Source organism: Halichoerus grypus, chromosome X (genome assembly GCF_964656455.1).
Source record: "Halichoerus grypus chromosome X, mHalGry1.hap1.1, whole genome shotgun sequence".
NCBI lineage: Eukaryota > Metazoa > Chordata > Mammalia > Carnivora > Phocidae > Halichoerus > Halichoerus grypus.
The window spans coordinates 23,408,027-23,428,857 of NC_135727.1; the positions used below are offsets into that span (position 1 = coordinate 23,408,027).

General features: G+C 36.2%; 1 pseudogene; it reads right to left on the reverse strand.

The window, feature by feature from the left end:
* Positions 1 to 2,740: 2,740 nt before the first annotated feature.
* On the reverse strand, positions 2,741 to 4,974 carry LOC144380442 (ribosome biogenesis protein NSA2 homolog; annotated as a pseudogene).
* Positions 4,975 to 20,831: the final 15,857 nt, after the last annotated feature.

Genomic DNA, 20,831 nt, shown 5'->3' on the forward strand with positions numbered 1-20,831 from the left:
TGTTTTCAAGGTTCATTCCTGTGATGTGTATCATTACCTTATTCTTTTGTGGCTGATTAATATTCCATTGTATGGATATGCCATTTTGTTTATCCTTTCATGAGTTGATGGACATTTGGGTTGTTTCCATATTTTCTCTATTATGAATAAATAATACTGCTATGGATTTTCATGTGCCATTTTTTTTGTGGAAAGATTATTTTTTTCAATTCTCTTAGGTGTACGCTAGCACTGAAATTGAGTTTTATATTTTTAGCTCTTAATTTATGTCTTTGATTTTTTTTCTGAATTACTTTTTGTATATCATGTGAGTTAGGGGCCCAAATTTGTTATTTTGCATATGGCTATCCAGTTGTCCCAGCACCATTTCCTGAAAAGACTATTCTTTTCCCATTGAATGTTTTTGGCACCCTTGTAAAAAATAAATTGAATAGACACATGGATTCATTTCTAGACTTTCAATTGTTTTCCATTGATCTGTGTGTCTATAATATAAGCCAATACCACAGTCTTTTCACTGATTTAATTTTGTAGGAAATTTTGAAATTAGTAAATGGGAATCCCCATGATTTTTTTAGTTGTTTCCTTTTGTTTTGTTTTTGCTTTTGGGGTCCCTTGCAATTCCATATGAATGTTAGCAACTGTTTCTCATTTTTGAAAAAAAAAATGAAATATGGAACTTTGACAGGGATCCAATTGAAATTAAATAAATTTGGTGAGTAGTGCCATGTTAATAATATTAATTCTTTCAACCCATTAACATTGGTGGCTTTCTATTTATTTACATCCTCTTTAATTGATTTCAATAATGTTTCATTGTTTTCAGTGTTTAAGTCTTGAACATCCTGAGGAGTCTGGCTCCTGGCTGAAAACCTTTGTGTGATTTTCAGGCCCAATTATAAGCAATTGCACAGGTTTTACCTGGCAGGCTTCATAAGGGAATGTTGCACTCCCCACACCTTTATCTTTGGCAGAGATTTATTCAGGTATCTCTATTAAGGCCTCCTTATAAGCAGGAGAAAGGGAATAACATGAAGACACTCTTCCTCATTCTGACTCAGTATTCAGATTTTTTTTTTCCTCATAGCCCTCCTTATCTCCCTGCCCATGCCCTCTGCATCTTAAAACTGCAAGAATCTTTTGTTCAGGGCTCCTTCAAGAGTGAGATCACACTTATGTCTATGCTGAGCTACCTGAACTTTGACCAGTGTGTCATTCCATGGGTGAAAAAAATGGAACAGAGGGGAACCAGTGCTTTTTTAGATTTTGGCCTCTTGTTTTTACCCTCATAGTATGTGATTAAAGATTTCACTGTTACTACCATTTTAGTTTAATATTTTAGTTGGTTAGATACCACAATTCCAAAAAAGTTTATTTTGACACTTTCATCAATTTATTCATAAGCACTTGTGGAAGAAGAGACTTTTAGGTTTCCCTAATTTGACATTTTCACTGACATGATTGTGCATGTCTTAAGTGCACAATTCTGTTTATATATGTGTGTATGTATACACCTACAATTGTTTTTTTAATCTATTTTCCAAATAATATATTCTTGAGAAACTCCTAAAAATTTCTAGTCTGCTGATGATACTATTCCTAGTGTTATAGTGCTGTTACCAATTTATTAATTTCCCATAGTTCATAATTATTATAAAGGATTTTAGAGAAAGTGTATGTTCAGTCCACTATCTTAAACTAAACATCCAAAGTTTTTGAGCAAAGTAAAAATATATAAAACATGATAAATAATAATAATAATTACAGATATGCTTTTATTCACACTAAATTAAGTACTGTTTCAATATGATAAAACTTTTATTCCTAGTTTACAATTTATTATCCCTAGACATTTTCTAAATGAGGAAGAGATGTTGTTTTTCATCAAATACCTATTTAGAATATTAATGGCTGTATCTTTGTATATTTTCTTCCTTGATCTGATGAAATAAAGGATTGTACTATATAATATTAATATTGTTGACACCCTAGTTTGCAGTGTACTTGTCTATATTATAACATTTCTTTTCATTTACTACAATGTTTATTTTACTGGGGCTTAGTTTAAGATTTTGGCATTCATAATTTGAGATTATTCTGAAGTTAAGTTTTTTAAAACAATCATGACAAAATTTTATTGTTAGGGTAAGTTTATATAAAACATTGGAAACATTCCTCCAATATAGCAAATTATACACAAACAATGAATCATGGAACACTGCATCAAAAACTAATGATGTACTGTATGGTGACTAACACACTAATAATAAAATTAAAAAAATGATCTGAAAACATCTGCTTTTTTAAAACTTTGAAAGAACCATTCTTGAAAAAATTAGCAAAATATATTTAAGAATAATCTTGTCGTATTTTTAACAAAAATTCTTAGGTATTTGCTTTATTCAGGTTTTCTGTTGTTTGGCCTACTTTCATTTTCCTGAAAATTTTTCAGAATGTATACAGTAGTGTATATTTGCACAAAGGAGTAATTTATTCTTAAAAGAGGTCATCTGTTTTCCTTGATTTCACAGTTATTTTGCTTAGTATTTAGTTTTTCTTCACATTTATTTATTTTTTATTTATTGTTATTATTATTTTTTTACAATAGAATAAATAATTCTCTTGATGACTGCAGATATGTAAGGCTGATTGGTAGTATTCAGAACCATCACAGATGGTGGTTTTCCTGATTGGTGTTTAGTCTTAGTAACTATAAGGAGCTACTTGTCTGAAACTGCTGTCAAACTAGCAAGAATGCATTTATGCATCCATCATTTTCAGGATTATTGGGTAACCTGAGCATATTTTTTTAAATTAACTCTGCCTTCTTGTGTCACCAGGCCCAACTCACTCACATTCACCTCAATGACAGGACCTTCAGTAATAATATCCAAAGTTGTATATAGTGGGGATGAGGGATTCTTTTTTTTTTTTTTTAATGATTTTATTTATTTATTTGTCAGAGAAAGAGAGCACAAGTAGGGGGAGCAGCAGGAAGAGGAAGAATCAGGCTCCCCACTGAACAAGGAGCCTGATGCGGGACTTGATCTCAGGACTGTGGAATCATGACCTGAGTTGAAGGCAGATGCTCAACTGACTGAGCCACCCAGGTGCCTGAGGGATTATTTTTTATGCCAAGTATCGGGGCAGGCAAAAGGTGGCTTGCAATTCAGGATGTGTTACATGGGCCTTTTTGAAAAGTAAGCCCGTTGGCCTAACTGATCTTTTTTTTTTTTTTTTTTCCAAGCAACATTTTTATTCCCAAATTTTGAGAAAGGCTCTGCATTGACTTTATTTTTTATTTATTTATTTTTTAATTTATTTATTTGACAGAGAGATAGCACACGTAGGCAGAGCGGCAGGCAGAGGGAAAGGGAGAAGCAGGCTCTCTGCTGAGCAGGGAGCCAGATGCGGGGCTCGATCCCAGGACCCTGGGATCATGATCTGAGCTGAAGGCAGCCGCTTAACCGACTGAGCCACCCAGGCACCCCATTGCATTGACTTTATACACACTTACTCCCAAGCATTATTCTAAGTGCTTCATGTGTATCAAACCATTTAGCCTAAGAACAACCATGGCAGGTATGATTTTTTTAATTAACATATAATATATTATTTGTTTCAGGGGTACAGGTCTGTGATTCATCAGTCTTACACAACACTCAGCACTCACCACAACACATACCCTCCCCAAGGTCCATCACACAGCCACCCATCCCTCAACCCCCCTCCCCTCCAGCAACCCTCAGTTTGTTTCCTAAGATTAAGAGTCTCTTATGGTTTGTCTCCCTCTCTGGTTTCATCTTATTTCATTTTTTTCTCTCTTCGCCTATGATCCTCTGCCTTGTTTCTTAAATTCCACATATCAGTGAGATCATATGAAAATTTTCTTTCTCTGATTGATTAGTTTGCTTAGCATAATATCTTCTAGTCTGATTTGCATCATTGCAAATGGCAGGACTTCATTTTTTTATGGCTGTGTAATATTCCATTGTGTATATATACCACATCTTCTTTATCCATTCATCTCTCAATGGACATCCGGGCTCTTTCCATAGTTTGGCTGTTGTGGACATTGTCACCATAAACATTGGGGTGCAGGTGTCCCTTAGGATCACTACATTGTATCTTTGGGGTAAATACCCAGTAGTGCAATTGCTGGGTTGTAGGGTAGCTCTATTTTCAACTTTTTGAGGAACCTCCATACTGTTTTCCAGAGTGGCTGCACCAGCTTGCATTCCCACCAACAGTGTAGGAAAGTTCCCCTTTCTTTGCATCCTCTCCAACATCTGTCATTTCCTGACTTGTTAATTTTAGCCATTCTGACCGGTGTGAGGTGGTATCTCATTGTGGTTTTGATTTCTATTTCCCTGATGCCGAGTGATGTAGAGCACTTTTTCATGTGTCTGTTGGCCATTTGAATGTCTTCTTTGTAGAAATGTCTTTATATGTCTTCTGCCCATTTAAGATCTTTCATATTCAGGTGGTTTTCAGGTAAAGCCATCTCCAACAAAGCAGACTTTATAAAGTAACCATCCTCTTCCATGCTTCCTTCTTTCTCTTTCCTGTTTGAATAACTTTTAATACATCTGTTTCTTCCAGGGCACAAACTTTGGGCAAAAGGACCTTCCATTTTTTTGCTTTCTCTTTTTACTTCTGTTTAATCATTTTGGAAAGTACTTTAGCTCAGGACTGTCCCTCCCTGTCCAGTAGATATGCAGGTATTACTCCTTATGGAATCTTTTAATCATTCTTTTGTTTGGTGTTTCTCCTTTCATGCATCTCAATCTTTTTCATTTGTATTTTCTCAGCATGACACTGTTTCTAATAGAGCTTAGCTTCCAGACAAGTGTCTTTTTTGGCTTCTTTGAACATTCATGAACCACTCCACTTTCCTTCTTTCTTTTACTCATGGTAATCCAAATGATAGTCATAGCACTACCAGTGAAACTCAATATAATTCTTCTGTGGCATGGTGACAGGCACAGAACTGCCATGTGCAGCTGCAGGGCTGTGAAGAAGCTCTCAATTTTGGGGTCTCTCTTCACTTTTTAAAATAGGATTTTACTGTCTTAGAAAGATAAAAAAGAGATAAGAAAAAAATAAATAGCATATTTTGCATTTATTGATATACTCTATTTCCCCTCTTTTTTTGTACATTAATTGCTGCTTTTATTATTTTACACTCCATAATTTTGCTTTTAATAAATTATTTTTTTAATTTTACTTATATAGTTGAATATTTATTTATATTCAGTTATTCTAGTTTAATACTGAAATTATTGCAAAGATATTAGTATGTTTTATTTTTTATTTATTTATTTATTTTTAAAGATTTTATTTATTTATTTGAGAGAGAGAATGAGAGAGAGCACATGAGAGGGGGGAGGGTCAGAGGGAGAAGCAGACTCCCTGCCGAGCAGGGAGCCTGATGCGGGACTCGATCCCGGGACTCCAGGATCATGACCTGAGCCGAAGGCAGTCGCTTAACCAACTGAGCCACCCAGGCGCCCCGATATTAGTATGTTTTAAGTATATCTTTAGTTAATCCTATAATTTGAGTTTATGGTATTCTCCTCAACTCTGGGAAGGCTTATATATATATATATATATATATATACATATATTCAGTTTATATATATATATAAAGAGAGAGAGAGAGAGAGAGAAAACTACCACATATTCACTGACCTCTCCAACCTATGCAATGCTTCCTGTTTGAAGGCTTTTTAATTTAATTTAATTTAATAATTTAATTTAATTTATTTAATTAATTTATTTCTTCCAAGTTTTTATTTAAATTCCATTTAGTAAACATACAGTGTAATATTAGTTTCAGGTGTAGAATTCAGTGATTCATAACTTACATACAACACCCAGGGCTCATCACAACAAGTGCCCTCATTAATTTTGATTTCTCAAAATTTGATCACCCATTAACCCATTCCCCCCATGCACCTCCTTTCCAGTAACCCCTAGTTTGTCTTCTATAGTTAATAGTTTTCTGGTTTGCTTTTTTTTATCCCTATGTTCATCTGTTTTGTTTCTTAAATTCCACATATGAGTGAAATCATATGGTATTTGTCTACCTCTAACTGACTTATTTTACTTACCATAATTCTCTTTAGCTCCACCCAAGTCATTGCAAATGGCAAGATTTCATTTTTTTAAGAGAGAAAGGAGGGGCAGGGAGAGAGAAAGAATCTTAAGCAGTCTCCATGCCCAGTGTGGAGCCTGATGTGGGATTCAATCTCATGACCCTGAGATCATGGCCTGAGCTAAAATCAAGTCAGACACTTAACTGACTGAGCCACCCAGGCACCCCATGATTTCATTTGTTTGATGACTGACTAATATTCCATTGAATGTTTATACCACCTTTTTATCCATTCATCAGTTGATAGACATTTGGGCTCCTTACATAATTTGTCTATTATCAATAATGCTGCTATAAACATAGGGATGCCTGTATCCCTTTGAATCAGTATTTTTGTATCCTTTGGGTAAATACCTAGTAGTGCAATTGCTCGATTGTAAGAAAAACCTCCATACTATTTTCCAGAGAGGCTACACCAGTTTGCACTCCCACCAACAGTGCAAGAGGGTTCCCCTTTCTCCACATCCTCACCAACACCTATTGTTTCTTGTGTTGTTAATTTTAGCCATTCTGACAAGTGTGAAGTGATATCTCATTATAGTTTTGATTTGTGTTTTCCTAATGATGAATGATGTTGAGCATCTTTTCATGTGTCTGTTGACCATTTGTATGTCTTCTCTGGAAAAATGTCTATTCATGTCGTCTGCCCATTCTTAACTGATTATTTCTTTTTTGAGTATTGTATTTGATAAGTTATTTATATATTTTGGATACAAACCCCTTATCAGATACATCATTTGCAAATATCTTCTCACATTCTGAAGGTTGCCTTTTAGTTTTGTTGATCTTTTGCTTTGTTGTGCAGAAGCTATTTATCTTGATGAAGTCCCAATAGATTATTTTTGTTTCCTTGGCCTCAGGACACATATCTAGTAAGAAGTTGCTATGGTCAATCATACCATGCATATTTTCTGACCAAAATGTTATGAAACTTACAGTCAACCAAAAGAAAAAAAAAATTGGAAAGACCACAAACATATGGAGTTAAAGAACATGCTACTAAAGAATAAATGGGTCAACAAGAAAATTAAAGAAGAAATTAAAAAATACATGGAAAAAGTGAAAATGAGAACACAATAGTCCAAAACCTTTAGGATGCAACAAAAATGGTCATAAGAGAGAAGTATATAGCAATACAGACCTACCTCAAGAAGCAAGAAAAATCTCAAATAAACGACCTAAACTTACACCTAAAGGAACTAGGAAAAAAATGACAAATGAAGACTAAAACCATCAGAAGAAAGGAAATAATAAAGATTAGAGCAGAAATAAATGACATAGAAACAAACAAACAAACAAAAACAACCTAGTAGAACAGATCAATGAAACCAGGAGCTCTTTCTTTGAAAAAAATAAAATAAAATTGATAAACCCCTAGCTAGACTTATCAAAAAGAAGAGAAAGGACGTAAATAAATAAAATCACAAATGAAAGAGTAGAAATAACAATGAATGCCACAGAGAAATACAATTATAAGAGAATATTATGAAAATGTATATGCCAACAAATTGGACAATCTGGAAGAAATGGATAAATTTCTAGAAACATTTATTTTTTTTTTTTTATTTTTTTTTTATTTTTTTTTTTATTTTTTATTTTTTATTTTTTATTTTTTATTTTTTTTTTTTAAAGATTTTATTTATTTATTTGAGAGAGAGAATGAGACAGAGAGAGAGAGCGTGAGATGGGGGAGGATCAGAGGGAGAAGCAGACTCCCTGCCGAGCAGGGAGCCCGATGCGGGACTCGATCCCGGGACTCCAGGATCATGACCTGAGCCGAAGGCAGTCGCTTAACCAACTGAGCCACCCAGGCGCCCAATTTCTAGAAACATTTAAAATACTAAAACTGAAACAGGAAGAAATAGAAAACTGGAATAGACTAATAACCAGCAATGAAATTGAATCAATAATCAAAAATCTTCCAACAAACAGAAGTCCAGGGCCAGATTATTTCACAGGGGAATTCTACCAAACATTTAAAAAAGAGTTAATGCCTATTCTTCTCAAACTATTCCCAAAAATAGAAAAGGAAGGAAAACTTCCAAACTCATTCTATAAGGCCAGTGTTACCTTAATTCCAAAACCAAAGACTCTACTAAAAAAAGACAACTACAGGCCAATATCCCTGATGAACATGGATGCAAAAATTCTTAGTAAGGTACTAGCAAATCGAATCCAACAGTACATTAAAAGAATCATTCACCATGATCAAGTGGGATTTGTTCCTGGCCTGCAGGGTTGGTTCAATATTTGCGAATTAATCAACATGATACCCCATATTAAAAAAAGAAAGGATAAGAATCATATGCTCCTCTCAACAGATGCAGAAAAAAAAAATTGACAAAGTACATCTATTCACGATAAAAACTCTCAACAAAGTAGAGATAAAGGAAACATTCCTCAACATAATAACGGCCTTATACAAAAAACATAAAGCTAATATAATCATCAATGGGGAAAAACTGAGAGCTTTTCTTCTAAGGTCAGGAACAAGACAGTGTTGTCCACTATCACCACTTTTATTTAACAGAGTACTGGAAGTGCTAGCCACAGCAATCAGACAACAAAAAGAAGTAAAAGGCATCCAAATCAGCAAGCGATAAGTCAAACTTTCATTCTTCACAGATGAGATGATACTCTATATAGAAAACCAAAACGATTCCACCAAGAAATTGCTAGAACTGATAAATGAAGTCAGTAAAGTCTCAGGGTACAAAATCAACATACAGAAATCTATTGCATTTCCAATAAAGTGAAGCAGCAGAAAGAGAAATTAAGGAATTGATCCCATTTAAAATTGAACCAAAAATAATAAGATACTTAGGAATAAACCTAAAAGATCTGTAAAAGATCTGTACTCTGAAAACTATAGAACAATTATGAAAGAAATTGAAGATGACACAAAGAAATGGAAAAACATTCCATGCTCATGGATTGGAAGAACACATATTGTTAAAATGTCTGTACTACCCAAAGCAATCTACACATTTAATGCAATCCCTATCAAAGTACTACTAGCATTTTTTCACAGAGCTAGAACTACTGATCCTAAAATTTGCATGGAACCAGAAAAGACCCTGAATAGTGGAAGCAAACTTGAAAAAGAAAAGCAAAGCTGGAAGCATCACAATTCCAGTAAGTTATATTACAAAGCTGTAGTGATCAAGACAGTATAGTAGTGGCACAAAAACAGACACATAGATCAATGGAACAGAATAGAAAACCCAGAAATGGACCCACAACTATATGGTCAACTAATCTTCAATAAAGCATGAATGACTATCCAATGGAAAAAAAATAAAAGACAGTCACTGCAAACAACTGACAGCAACATGCAAAAGAAATTGGACCACTTTCTTACACCAGACAAAATAAATTCAAAATGGTTGAATGACCTAATGTGAGATAGGAAACCATCAAAATCCTAGAGGAGAACACAGGCAGTAACCTCCTTGAAGTTTTTAAGTATTATTTCTGTTTTATTTCTTTAATATCTTCTTGAGGAATAACAATTGTCTGAATTTTCTATTTCTAATCTCTGTCTTCTATTTTCCACATCTTTCTTATCATATTTCTCTATTTGCTGCATTCTTTTGCATTTTGTATAAGCTTCTAATGCTTGAACTTCAACTCAGTCTTTTAATTCTAGTCTTGATGAAATTTTAATTCTAATTCCAGTTTATTTTCTATAAATAATTTCAGAATGTTCTTAGCATCCATTATTATAATTTGCTTTATTATTTTCTTAGCTTTCTTCTACTGTTCCATAAATTTATTTCATTAGCAATTATATGAATGAAGGTTGTTTTGCTTTTATGTGGGAGAAGTCAAATTAATACTATATTAAGTAAAATGGGCAGTGTATTGAAATCACTTATAGAACTCTTGGATGGAGAGAATGAGAAGTTGAAAGTGAAGCAGTGTACCTGGCCCTCCACAAATTTCAACTCAGATCTTGAACAGAAACAAAATTTTCCACTGTTCCCCTCTCTCCTCCTCTTCCTCTTCCTTTCCCCCTCTTCCCAGTTCTTATTTATGCTTGCTTCTGTGTATTTTTTTAAGATTGATTTACTTATATTTAATTAATTAATTAATTAATTAATTATTTGTCAGAGGGAGAGAGAGAGAGAGTACAAGCTGGGGCTGTGGCAGGCAGAGAGAGAAACAGGCTTCCCACTGAGCAGGGAGCCGAATGCAGGTCTCAATCCCAAGACCCTGGGATCATGTCCTGAGCTGAAGGCAGTTGCTTAACCGACTGAGCCACCCAGGCGCCCTGCTTGCTTCTGTGTATTAAACTTCATTCTTACTCACTACAGACTGATAATCATCTATCAAGTTAAAATTTTAGAGCTTCCATTACTGGAGTAAGGCTCATTTCCTTTCTTGGTTCCACTTTGGAAATAGGAGGAAATGTCTCTTACTGTCCTGGATTCAATGAGGTGTCCGTGCCTACAACATTTTGGGGAAAATGGGGTAGGAAGAGTCATGTAAAAACACCTTGAAAACACATGATTGAAATGGGAAATGGAGTAGATTCCAGAAAAAAGGATTGTTCCCATAAGAAGCAACTTGTTTTTGAAAAGTCAAAAATAAATTGGACTCACTGCACAAATTTTATATAATATATTCTTTTGTTTATTGTAGTATATCTATTTTGAATATACACTATTGCTTGAGGTTTAGAGGTCATATTTTTTTTTCTCTATGACAAATTATTTTCACAGGAAATATAATGGCCAATGCAATCCTGGTATTTGTTCCAAGGAGATGTGAATGCATCCTCTTTGGTAACCTTCAGGTTTGACCTTCACTTTTATTTTATTTTTTTCAATTCTTTGACTTAAATAAAGGCCTAATTAATGTCACTTTATATAGTCAGCTAGGAATTTGAGCAACCTGAGTGGAGTGGTGACAAAAGTGGGAAGGAAACTGAGACGTCATCAGTCATTCCCAGCAGGGAAACTATTTCTGCGGATTGTTATTATTATTATTATTATTTTTTTCTATTTGGAGATGCTGTTTGTCTTCATTGTGAAACTAGTATCCCTCCCTTCCTTCCTTCCTTCCTTCCTCCCTCCCTCCCACCCTCCCTCTCTCCTTCCCTCCTTCCTTCCCTTCCTTCTTTTTTGTTTTTCTTTCTAAATTCCTTTTTCCTTTATTTTTCACCCAATTACATACTACTTATATGGAGAGACAGTGTCTGGCAACATTTTTGTCACTGATATCTACTTTATCAGTAATGTAAGCTGACAATCTTTCAGTTGATTGTAGATGTGCTCCTCTGAGGTTATTCCAATATTACTGTGTTTGAATGTCTTGATGATTTAATCTATGCCAGTGAAATAGTTTCATGTGGAATGCTCCATAGCTGACCCATGGCTTTCCTTCATCTTTAGCTATCACCCCTCAAAATTAGAGCATGCAAATAAGAGTGTGCCAGGTTACCTCTGCTTACTTCTGCAGATTATGATCATTTTCTCAGGAAGGAGAGTTTTAAGTAATCTCTTCATAAAAACCTTGGCCTTATCCTGTGTTCATTATCTTTTTCATAAATATTTCAAATTTTATAAGTTGAAAGGCTGAATAATGACTCCTGTCTCCATGCCCCACCAAAGATGTCTACGTTCTAATTCCTGGAACCTGTGAACATATTACCTTACATGACATTGTGACACTGTGTATATGATTAAGTTAAGGACATTGATATAAAACGATTATCTAGCATTATCCATGTGGACCAAACATAATTACAGGGTCATTATAAGAGGGAGATGGAGGATCAGTGTTGAAGAAGGTGATATTATGACAGAAGTAGAGAGAGAAAAAAAGATATGTGACAAGAGAAACAACATTGGACTAATGAGACCAAGAACAAAGGAATATAGATAGCCTCTAGAATCTGGAAAGCCAATTAATGAATTCATCCTAGTGTCTTCAGAAGGAATGCTACCTTTGATTTTAGTTCCATAGAACTCATTTTGAACTTCTCATCTCCAAAACTCTAAGATAATAAATTTATATTATTTAAGCCACTAATTTCATAATTTGTTATGTCAGCAATTGGAAATTAATGCACAGGTTGATTGGGCTGTTTATGTACTGCTAACTCAGGAAGTTTTTAACTCAGCTCTCCTTTTTTCCACTGGATTTAATATAGGAAGGGCTGCACACCAGATTTTAAAGTGTCGATAAATCTGAAAGTTCAGTTCTGCATTTTTTTTTCATATTTCTTATATCAAGGTCTTCCTTCCAACTCCATTATATTGCCTCTTTAATGCTGTTGAAATGGCTTTCAATATATATTGTAGAAAATTAATCAGTCATCCTGCCTCTAGTTTTCTCTCTCTCTATTCTCTCCAGTTCATTTTTTTTATTATGTTCAATTAGCCAACAGATAGTACATCATTAGTTTTTGATGTAGTGTTCAACAATTCATTAGTTGCATATAACAACCAGTGCTCATCATAGCACGTGTCCTCCTTAATACCCATCACCCAGTTACCACATCTCCCCACTTCCCTCCCTTCTGTAGCCCTCAGTTTGTTTCCCAGAGTCCAGAGTCTCTCATGGTTTGTCTCCCTCTCTGATTTCTTCCTATTCAGTTTTCCCTCACTTCCCCTGTGATCCTCCATGCTATTCCTTATGTTCCACATATGAATGAAACAATATGATAATTGTCTTTCTCTGCTTGACTTATTTCACTTAGCATAATCCCTCCAGTTCCATCCATGTCAATGCAAATGGTAGGTATTCATCCTTTCTGATGGCTGAGTAATATTCCATTGTATATATGGACCACATCTTCTTTATCCATTCATCTGTTGAAGGACATCTCAGCTCCTTCCACAGTTTGGCTATTATGGACATTGCTGCTATGAACATTGTGGTGCATGTGTCCCTTATTTTCACAACATCTGTATCTTTGGGGTAAACACCAAGTAGTGCAATTGCTGGGTCATAGGGTAGTTCTATTTTTAATTTTTAAAGAACCTCCATACTGTTTTCCGAGTACCTGTACCAACTTGGATTCCCACCAACAGTATAAGAGTGTTCCCCTTTCTCCACATCCTCACCAACATTTGTAGTTTCCTGTCTTGTTAATTTGTGCCATTCTAACTGTTATAAGGTGGTATCTCATTGTGATTTTGATTTATATTCCCCTGATGACTAGGGATGTTGAACATTTTTTCATGGGTCTGTTAGCCACTTGTATGTCTTCTTTAGAGAAGTGTCTGTTCATGTCTTCTACTTGACATGATTCTTGACTAGATTATTTTTTTTTGGGTGTTGAGTTTGAGAAGTTCTCTATAAATATGGATACAAGCCCTTTAACTGTAATGTCATTTGCAAATATAATCTCCCATTCCATGGGTTGCCTCTTAGTTTGGTTGACTGTTTCCTTTGTTGTGCAGAAGCTTTTTATCTTGATGAAGTCCCAGTAGTTCATTTTTGCTTTTGTTTCCCTTGCCTTTAGAGACGTGTCTTGAAGGAAGTTGCTGTGGCCAATGTCAAAGAGGTTACTGCCTATGTTCTCCTCTAGGATTTTGATGGATTCTTGTTTCATATTGAGGTTTTTCATCCATTTTGAGTTTATCTTTGTGTATGGTGTAAGGGTTCATTCTTCTATATATAGCTGTCCAAATTTCCCAGGACCATTTATTGAAGAGACTATCTTTTTTCCATTGGATATTCTTTTCCTGATTTGTTGAAGATTATTTGACCATAGAGTTGAGGGTCCATTTCAGGGCTCTCTATTCTGTTCCATTGATCTATGTGTCTGTTTTTGTGCCAATACCATGCTGTCTTGATGATCTCAGCTTTGTAATATAGCTTAAAGTCAGGCATTGTGATGACACCAGCTTTGGTTTCTTTTTCAACATTCCCCCTGGAGATTCAGGGTCTTTTCTGGTTCCATACAAATTATAGGATTGTTTGTTCCAGCTCTCTGAGAAATGTCAGTGGTATTTTGACAGGGATTGCACTGAATGTGTAGATTGCTCAGGGAAGCATAGACATTTTAACAATGTTTATTCTTCCAATCCATGAGCATGGAATGTTTTTCCATCTCTTTATGTTTTCCTCAATTTCTTTCATAAGTATTCTGTTATTTCTAGAGTGTAGATCCTTCATCTCTTTGGATAGGTTTATTCCAAGGTATCTTATGCTTTTTGGCACTATTGTAAATGGAATTGACTTCCTAATTTCTCTTTCTACAGTTGCCTTGTTAGTGTATAGAAAAGCAACTGATTTCTGTGCATTGATTTTGTATCCTGCGACATTAGTGAATTACTGTATGAGTTCTAGTAATTTGGGGGTAGGTCTTTTGGGTTTTCCACATAAAGTATCATGTCATCTGTGAAGAGAGAGATTTTGACTTCTTCTTTGCCAATTTGAATACCTTTTATTTATTTTTGTTGTCTGATTGCTGAGGCTAGGTTTCTACTACTATGTTGAATAAAAGTCATGAGTGTCAGCATCCCAGTCATGTTCCTGACCTTAGGGGAAAAGCTCTACTTTTCCCCACTGAGAATCATATTCACTGTGGGCTTTTCATAGATGGCTTTTATGATATTGAGGTATGTTCCTTCCATATCTATACTTTGAAGAGTTTTAATCAAGAAAGGATGTTGTATTTTGTCAAATGCTTTTTCTGCTTCAATTGAGAGAATCATATGGTTCTTGTTTCTTCTTTTATTAATGTGCTCTATCACATTGATTGATTTGCAATTGTTGAACCACCCTTGCATCCCAGGAATAGATCCCACCTGGTCATGGTGAATAATCCTTTTAATGTAAAGTTGGATCCTATTGGCTAGGATCTTGTTGAATATTTTGGCATCCATGTTCATCAGGGATAGTGGTCTGTAATTCTCCTTTTTGATGGGATCTTTGTCTGGTTTTGGGACCAGGGTAGTGCTGGCCTCATAGAATGAGTTTGGAAGTTTTCCTTCTATTTCTATTTTTTTAAACAGCTTCAGGAGAATAGGTATTATTCCTTCTTTAAATGTTTAGTAGAATTCTCCTGGGAAGCTGTCTGGTCCTGGACTTTTGTTTGGGAGGTTTTTGATTACTGTTTAAATTTCCTTACTGGTTATTGGTCTGTTCAGATTGTCTATTTCTTCCTGTTTCAGTCTTGGTAGTTTATAAGTTTCCAGGAAAGCATCCATTTCTTCCAGATTGCCTAGATTGTTGTCATATAGCTGCTGGTAATAAATTGTAAAAGTTGTCTCTATTTCCTTGGTATTAATCGTGATTTCTCCCCTTTCATTCATGATTTTATTAATTTGGATCCTTTCTCTTCTCTTTTGGATAAGTCTTGTCAGAGTTTTACCAATCTTATTAAGTCTTTCAAAGAACAAGCTTCTAGTTTTGTTGATGTTCTGTTGTTCTTCTAGCTTCTATTTCATTGATTTCTGCTCTAATCTTTATTATGTCTCTTTTCCTGCTTGTTTTAAGATTTATTTGCTGTTTTTTCTCCAGGTCCTTTAGGTGTAAGGTTAGTTTGTGTATTGGGGATTTTTCTAATTTTTTGAGAGAGGCTTGGATTGCTATGTACTTCCCTCTAGGGACTGCCTTTGCTGTATCCCATAGGTTTTGAATTGATGTGTTTTCATTTTCATTGGATTGCATGCATTGTTTAAGTTCTTCTTTAATTTCTTGGTTGACCCATTCATTCTTTAGCAGGATGTTCTTTAACGTCTAAGTATTTGAATTCCTTCCAAATTCCTTCTTGTGGTTGAGTTCCAGTTTCAAAGCATTGTGAATTGAGCAATGTGCAGAGAATAATCTCACTCTTTTGGTATCTGTTGAGACCTGATGTGTGACCCAGTATGTGATCTCTTCTGAGATATTTCCATGGGCACTCGAGAAAAACGAGTATTCTGTTGTTTTAGGGTGGAATGTTCTGTATATATCTACAAAGTACATCTGGTTCAATGGGTCATTCACAGCTCTTGTTTCTTTGTTGATCTTCTGCTTAGATGATCTGTCCATTGCTGTGAGTGGAGTGTTGAAGTCTCCTACTATTAATGATTTATTATCAATATATTTCTTTATTTTGGTTATTAGTTGGTTTATGTAGTTGGCTGCTCCCATGTTGGGGGCATAGATATTTACAATTGTTAGATTTTCTTGTTGGATAGACCTTTTAAGTATGATATAGTGTCCCTCTACATTTCTTACTACAGTCTTTGGTTTAAAATCTAATTTGTCTGATATGAAGATTACTTCCACAGCTTTTTTTTTGAGGTCTCTTGGTGTGGTAAATTGTTCTCCATCCCCTCATTTTCAATCTGGAGGTGTCTTCAGGTTCAAAATGAGTCTCTTGTAGACAGCATATGGATGGGTCCTGTTTTTTATCCACTATGAAACCCTGTGTCTTTTCATGGGAGCATTCAGCCCATTTACATTTGGAGTAACTATTAAAAGATATGAATTTAGTGCCATTGTATTGCCTGTAAAGTCCCTGTTTCTGTAGATTGTCTCTGTTAATTTCTGTTCTATATTACTTTTGGGTTCTCTCTTCGCTTACAGATTCCCCCTTTTATTTCTTGCGGGGCTGGCTTGGTGGTCCCATATTCTTTCAGTTTCTGCCTGTCCTGGAAGCTCTTTCTCTCTCCATCCATTCTGAATGACAGCCTTGCTGGATAAAGTATTCTTGGCTGCATGTTCTTCTCATTTAGTACCCTGAATATGTCTTGCCAATCCTTTCTGGCTTTCCACGTTTCTGTGGATAGGTCTGATGTTATTCTGATGTTCCGCCCTCAGTTTGTAAGGAAACTCTTCCTCCTAGCTCAGGGATTCTCAGGATAGTTTCTTTTGGTATAAGATTTGCAAGCCTCACTATTATATGTGAGGGTGTTGATCTATTTTTATTGATTTTGGGACGGGTCCTCTCTGTCTCTTGGACATGAATGCTTGTTTTCTTCCCCAGATTAGGCAAGTTCTCAACTATGATTTGCTCAAATATACTTTCTAGCCCTCTCTCTCTCTCCATCCCCTTGGGGATCCCAATAATTCTGACATTGGAACGTTTCATGGCATCATTAATCACTCTAAGTCTATTTTCATGGGCTACTAGCTGCCTATCTGTTTTCCTCAACTTCCTTGCTTTCCATCAGCTTATCTTCTATATTACTGATTCTCTCTTCTGCCTCATTTACCCTGGCTGTTAGAGTATCCAATTTAGACTGCATCTCATTCAAAGCATTTTTAATTTTGGCTTGATTCGATCTTATTTCTGCCCTTAGAGATTCTATATTGTCACTAATGCTTTCTTTAAGCCTAGCTATTGATTTCATGATTGTTATCCCGAATTCTAACTCTGACATCTTGCGTATATGCATATCCATTAGTTCTGTGGCAGAGAACATTGTCTCAGGTTTTTTTCTTTGTTGAGAGTTCCTCCCCCTTGTCATTCTGTCAAGGGATGGTTGAGCAAATGAACAGAGTCCAAAATATCAACCACAACTCAAGCAAAATGCACCCTAGAAAAAAATCCAAAGTGGTCAGAAGCTACCACAGATACCCTATCAAAGCCAAGATGATCCAAAACAAGAAAAAAATTGGGGGGAGAGAGATTACAATCTCTTAGGGTGGACAAAGCAGGGTGATCTGTCTGTTCCTGATTGTATTTTTGTCCTGTGTGTTAGAAGACAATATATCCCAAAATATATCCCAAAATTGCAAAGAAATCAGTATATATATATATATATATATATATATATATATATATATATATCTCAAGATAAAATTGAATAGAGTGAAAAACGGACTAATATGGGGCATAAATCTATAAAACTTAGATGTGAAAAAAAAAGTTAAAAAGTGACTTAAAATCATAAGTTGAGAATAAGAATCCATTTGAAACAGGAACAGTGTAAAAGAAGAATAAGAAAGAAAGAAAGAGAGGGGGGCGGAGCAAGATGGCGGAGGAGTAGGAGACCTGGATTTCATCTCCTCTCAGGAATTCAGCTGGATAGGGATCAAACCATTCTGAACACCTACAAACTCAACAGGAGATCGAAGAAAAGAATAGCAACAACTCTCTGAACAGAAAAGTGACTACTTTCTGGAAGGTAGGACGTGCGGAGAAGTGAATCTGAGGCGATATTCGGGAGGATAGACGGCGGGGGAGGGGGCTTCCATTAGCTGCTTCTGGCAAGTGCTAGAGCCGTGGAGCACAAAATCGGAACTTTTAGAAGTCTGCTCCACTGAGGGACGTCACTCCAGTGGCTAAGCGGGGAGTGGAACCCTCGTGGAACAGTGTGGTCTCAGGACCCTCGGGGTCACAGAAAGACCGGGGGTGCCTGAGTGTGGCAGAGCTCCCAGATATTGGAGCGGGAAAGCCGGCTGCAGAGACGGAGCCCAGGCGTGGGCTCTCAGCTCAGGGTTGCCATAAACCGTGATCCGCGGCACAGTCGGGCCACTGCTCCTCCAGCAGGGACCCCACAAGCGGCAGATCCGGGGAGACTCACCTTCTTCTCCTGGGAGGAGAGGTGCAGGAGTGCACCACAGGGATCTGCTGGGTTTGGAGACTCCACACAGGGTTGGGTGCCAGAGATAGAAATGCTCGGTCACAGGCCAGGTGAGCACGGAGTGCAGCTGGAGACCAGGGAGACGGGAGTGACTGACTGCTTTTCTCTGGGGGCTCGCTGAGGAGTGGGGCCCCGAGTTCTTGGCTCCTCCGGGGCGGAGATTGGGAGGCCGCCATTTTCACTCTCCGCCTCCAAAGCTGTATGGAAAGCTTGCAGGGAACAAAAGCTCTGAGAGCAAACCCGAGCAGATTGCTTAGCCCGGACTGGGTAAGGGCGGGGCAATTCTGCCTCCGGCAAAGACATTTGGAAACCACGGCAACAGGCCCCTCCTCCAGAAGATCAGCAAGAACCGCCAGCCAAGACCAAGTTTACCGATCAATGAGAACGGCAGAACTCCAGCGCTAGGGGAATAATGCACATAGAATTCATGGCTTTTTTACCATGATTCTTTAGTCTTTCAAAGTTAATTTTTTTTTTTGAATTTTTTTCCCTTTTTCAACCAACATCTTGTCAATCCCTTTTTTAAAAAACATTTTTATTTTTCATTTTTAGAGTCATATTCTATCCCTTTGTAGTAGTTACCCGTATTTTTGGCATATATAAGTTGTTCTCTCTTTAAAATTTTTGAGACCGTTTCTTCTAACAGATCAAAATATACCCTAAATCTCTAGTGTATGGTTTTTTTTTCTACTCCCCTGCCTGATCACATTCTCTCCCTTTTTTTTTCTTTTTTTTCTAAATCCTCTTCTTTCCTTTTTCAAACAACTTCTTATCAATTCCTTTTATAAAATTATTTATAATTTCCATCTTTACAGTCATATTCCATCCCTTCATTGTATCAACCTTTATTTTTGTACATATATAAGTTTTTCTTTCTTTAAAATTTTGGGAGGCACTTTCTTCTAACAGACCAAAATACACCCAAAATCTAGTGTGTGGCACTGATCTATATACCAGCCTGATCATATTTGATCACATTCTGTTTTTTTGTTTTGTTTTGTTCGGTTTTCGTTTGTTTTTATCTTTATCTTTATCTTTTTATTTTTATTTTTTCTCTCCCTTTCTTTTCCTACTGCTTCAGGTCTTTTCTGATTTCTTTAGAGTATATTTTCTGGGAACGTTGTTACCCTGTTAGCATTTTGTTCTCTCATTAATCTATTCTGCTCTGGACAAAATGACAAGATGGAAAAAAATCACCTCAACAAAAAGAACAAGAGGTTGTACCAACTGCCAGGGACCTACTCAATACGGACATTAGTACGATGTCAGATCTAGAGTTCAGAATCATCACTTTAAAGATACTAGCTGGGCTTGAAGAAAGCATGGAAGACATTAGAGAAACCCTTTCTGGAGAAGTAAAAGAACTAAAATCTAACCAAGTCAAAATCAAAAAGGCTATTAATGAGGTGCAATCAAATATGGGGACGCTAACTGCTAGGATAAATGAGGCAGAAGAGTGAATCAGTGATATAGAAGACCAAATGATGGAAAATAAAGAAGATGAGAAAAAGAGAGATAAACAACTACTGGATCACGAGGGCAGAATTCAAGAGATTAGCGATACCATAAGACGAAACAACATTAGAATAATTGGGATCCCAGAAGAAGAAGAAAGAGAGAGGAGAGCAGAAGGTATAATGAGGCAAATTATAGCAGAGAACTTCCCTAATTTGGGGAAGGAAACAGGCATCAAAATCCAGGTAGCACAGAGAACCCCTCTCAAAATCAATAAAAATAGGTCAACACCCTGACATCTAATAGTAAAACTTACGAGTCTCAGAGACAAAGAGAAAATCCTGAAAGCAGCTCAGGAGAAGAGATCTGTAACCTAAAATGGTAGAAACATTAGATTGGCAACAGACCTATCCACAGAGACCTGGCAGGCCAGAAAGGACTGGCATGATATATTCAGAGCACTAAATGAGAAAAATATGCAGCCAAGAATACTATATCCAGCTAGGCTGTCATTGAAAATAGAAGGGGAGATAAAAATCTTCCAGGACAAACAAAAAGTAAAGGGATTTGTAAACACAAAACCAGCCCTACAAGAAATCTTGGAAGGGGTCCTCTAAGCAAAGGAGAGAGCCTAAAAGCAACATAGACCAGAAAGGAACACAGACAATATACAGTAACAGTCA